The sequence below is a fragment of the Pteropus alecto genome, unplaced genomic scaffold (assembly GCF_000325575.1).
Source record: "Pteropus alecto unplaced genomic scaffold, ASM32557v1 scaffold61, whole genome shotgun sequence".
Classification (NCBI taxonomy): domain Eukaryota; kingdom Metazoa; phylum Chordata; class Mammalia; order Chiroptera; family Pteropodidae; genus Pteropus; species Pteropus alecto.
This window is the reverse complement of record NW_006434835.1, coordinates 1,386,206-1,390,357: the sequence shown is the minus strand read 5'-3', so window position 1 is coordinate 1,390,357 and position 4,152 is coordinate 1,386,206. Positions and strand designations below refer to the sequence as shown.

General features: G+C 47.7%; 1 long non-coding RNA gene across 1 annotated transcript; it reads right to left on the bottom strand.

Annotated features, from left to right (window-relative positions):
* Positions 1-1,750: 1,750 nt before the first annotated feature.
* On the bottom strand, positions 1,751-4,028 carry LOC107195553. Its single transcript, XR_001516739.2, has 3 exons — positions 3,872-4,028; positions 3,375-3,673; positions 1,751-2,359 (listed from the first exon to the last, which is right to left on the bottom strand). It is a non-coding gene; the product is annotated as an uncharacterized LOC107195553 (long non-coding RNA).
* Between the last annotated feature and the right edge of the window lie 124 nt (positions 4,029-4,152).

Here is a 4,152-nt window from a genome sequence, read left to right as displayed (position 1 = left end):
CCGAGGCTCGACACCCGCGGCTGGGCTGCGGGGCCGCGGTCTGGGCGGGAAACCTGGGCCCGAGCAAAGCAACTCCGGCCGCCCCCGGAGACGGGGCGTTGGAGAAAGGCCGACATCCCGAGGGAACGAGCCTCCCTGCTGAAGCAGGGAAGAGGAATCAGACCTGGGTTCCAGTTCCGCCTGCAGAGAACCTAACGAGGATGCTCGTCAAAGCTCATTGGAGACGAAGTGCTTTACGAATAATGAGCTTTTCCGGCCAGAAACACTTGGCTCCTGCTGGGTGCGGCGACAGTTCTGAGACGTCTAGGGACACCTGTCCTGGCGGCCCACGCGCCGGCCCGCCTCCAGCCGGGGGACAACCACCCCAAGTGGTGAAGAACACGAGGGGCCGAGGCAGGGCACGCGGCTCCAGCGAGCTGTGCTCCGGGGACTGTGGGAGAAACGCTCGGGACGAGTCGAGGCCTGAGCTGCACGGCCGACTTTAGCCAGGAGAGAAAGCCTCTGACGAAAGCTTGGTGCACGGCACATTGCTTTGGAATGGCTCGAAAACACTTCAACAAAGAAGCGCTTATTAGAAAAGCGCCTACCATTCTGTCATGCTGTCCCTTCAAAGCCATGTGTAAAGGAGTCCCTGCCCTAGAGATGAGCTAAAAACATAATCTACAAATAACGTGTGGTGCCTGTCCTCCGTGCTAACACTACAGGAGGTGCTAGTGATTCAGTAAAACCCACTGGGTCCTTGTCCTCGGGCAGATTACAGCTTAGGGAAGAAGACGTCACACAAATAGTATGACTAAATATATGACACTGATCATAATAAAATGAGTAAAGCGGAGAGGGGGGATCATGCCTGTGGAAGAGATGGAATTCACCTGAGATGTGGGAGTGGAGTTGAAGCCAAGTTAGAAGAGCATCCCACACGTAGGGGACGACCTGTACCAAATGATCTGGCTGTGTTCAGGTTCACGGTATATCAGTCAGCTTCAACTAATATTCTCCTTTGATGCTCAAATCGTCTCACTCAATTTTGGCCAAGAGGAGCCCCTTTTCAATTAGTTCCCGTGTCCCGTCATCTCCATTAATCTTTGAATGTCTTGCTTTCTGGCACAAGAAGGTGTTGCAGGCTCATTTTGAACTGTTGTCTCAAACATGAGATTAGCCTTTGCTCCAAAAAAGTCTTGATTCCCTCTATTTGAAAAAGTGTCTGAGACCCTACCTGGTTCTGGTCCGGGACGGAATACTGCCTAGGTAGGAAGTACAGTTCGACAGCCAAGATCCATTCTCCTTAAAAATATATTACTTCTAAGTTGTGTAAAAATCCCCATTAAAAAGGATCCTGTGCTGGGAAAGTATAATCTCACCACCTGTGAGGCAGAAAGCCGGGGCGGGGGCAGACTTCAAAGTCATTCTCCTCCAATTCCCAGTTCCTAATGTGAATCATAAGGTGACAGCAGAGTTGCGGGTAAAATGAATTACACATCTGTCTGTTCAATCAAGAGTTAATGGTTAAGGGGTTTTCTCTCCCCTCCACTTAGATCTGGCGGGGCTTTACTATTACTATCTGTCGGCCAGTGTGAGGGGCATGTGAGTGAAAATGTGCAAGCCTCTGATGAATGTGAAAATCACAGGCATTTACTTGAAGCAAGGTCACTGGCTTCTGGAAAGTTCCGAGGACATTATTTCTGTATAACTACAAATGATTTTTAGACATCATGACCTATCGGGTGGATGGAAAGTAATTGCTCAGACATTAATATTTAAAATATAGAAATATTTATTGTGACTTTATCATAAACTGATCATTTGTTCATCTCCAATATATTTTATCAAAAGCAACACCATTCTTCCCATTAATCTTCATGAAACATGTACAGGATGGAAAGGATTTGTGTGACCATAAGAACACACTTGTGCATCAGACCATGTGAGAGGCATCACACAGTCAATAGTCCCAGCCACCATGCACAGCGTCATAATCACTTCCCAAAAGAGAAGAGACTGAGCAACTTACCAAATTTATACAGCTAGTAAACTGTGGAGCTGGGATTTGAAGTCAGTGTGAGCGACCCCCACAGCTCAGGGAGAGGAGAGCAGGAGGGCACTGGGGAAACGACTCCCACACACGCTCCTGCACCTCTGCCTCTCGGTCCTGCAGTGTGTTCATACCGAGATGCGCTCAGACCTGCACAACAATTCAGAGATGGCGGCGCACCTGTGACTTCATCTGCATTGGCCAACGAGGAAACAAGCCCGGAAAGTTACTTGACGGAGCCTTGCTGAAACGATCTTTGGGTTGATCACACTTCTGCTAGCACTGGTCTTGTTAACAGGTCACTTGCAGTTGACCTTTGGTGACCACCTGTAGGGTCATCATTTAAGTGGGTGAAATAACAAAAGTACACTGTCTCTGGAAGATTGCAGTTAAAATGCCCTTAGCTCAGTAATTTATCTATGTTCTGGCTGAGGGGACAGACTGGACAGACCACCCACGACTCGTGGAAACCTGGGAGTGTGAGTGGGGGAGGGGCTTTCGAGCGTATCTGATGCCCAGAGTGGCTTATTCTGTTAACACTCTTCTCCAGTCAAAAGCCTTTTCAGTTATAATCATGTAATAATTGGTTGTAATCATTATTTTCTTTAAAAAAAAATTTGAAAATGAATAATTAACATTTTAAAAGAATATATTTCAATTTTAAGACATTCAAATTAAGTAATACAGTTAAGGTTCAAACTAAAATCTTCACTTTAACAAAAATTCCTCACCATGTAGTTCTCACTGCCCAGTTTCACTGTTTGAAATTTTAACCCAAGTGATCACTGCGATAACAGACCGCAGCCAGCCCATTTACAAGGAAAAGCAAGTCTTAGGTAGGCCTGACCCCAAGATCAAGCTAGAGGTGGTAGGGCAGCTGTCGGGCAGCCCGTTTCCATGGGCCCAGCCTCTCTCCTTCCCAAGGGAATGCTGCCGTTGACCCCCGTGTCTATAAGCTGTACAGCTCTCACCATTGCGTGGCCGGCTGAGCTCTCCTAGTTATTTCTAAACGCTATCCCAGAGTTTAGAAATGGAGACTTGCTTTTGGCTCACTACCTTGATCTACTTCCAGTTCACCTTCCTAATCTGCAATTAGTTCTTCCAGGTGTCATCTGAGTTCATAACTTAACCTGTGCTGCCATATGAGAAGAGATATGATGATCAAGCATTAACTGACCTTTAAGGACAATTTTTTCAGAAAGAAGCTACTTTGAAGTGCAAAAGATGTAGGCATGAAGAATGGACTATAGTCAATTTAAATTAGGAAAGTCTAAATTTTTAAAATTTATGTTCATTGAGTTCATAGGTAAGAACACACTGACCACACCAAGTTATGTCTCACCTTCGCTGTTCCTTCTTCCGGGAATATCCTCCTTCCGGCTCTCTGCCTAACGCACTGGAATGAACTCTTCATTCTTCAGACCTTATTCGGGCACTATCGTGTTAGCCTTCCAGGCACAGGAGGTCGCTCCGGCCTGTGTCTGGCACAGCTTCTCAAACGGCTTGTTTTGTGTTGTGCGGGTTTGTTCACGGGTCCATCTCGGGGATTCCTGGGTGCTCAGACTGTCTTACTCAACTTTGTACTACCGGGGCTTGGGTAGCACACAGTAGCTATTCAATAAAGCCTGTTGAACTGAAGACCTAAAGAAAATTAAGAAAAGTCGTATACAATTAATTACAAAAGCAAGGTTTGTCGATGGAGCGGACATTTAAAAGAAGTTGATTTGCTTATAGAGCAAAATATCAAATACCAGTCAGAATGCTAAGAAATTGCGTTTTCAATTAAATTTCTGTCTGGGTCCTATGGTGTTAGGTATTAGCTATCCTCTGGTTACCCACCTAGCTGGGTAGAGTGGAGGAAAGGACTACCCTTTCGGAGGTGAGCACCCAAGTTAACGGCGGGGATGCAGTGCGCACACCCCCTTCCCCATCTCCGTCTTCCGCTCGCCCACTTTCGCAATTATGAGTTCCAGCATCTTTCCGCCCAGGAGGAGGCCAGGCCCGGCCCACAGCCCCGGCCACAGCCCCGCCCTTCCACAGGCCTAGACCCGCCCATCCCGCTCAGACCACGCCCCAAGGCCCCGCCCCTCGCCCTGCTCCCTCCTGACCGCCTTGGGCCG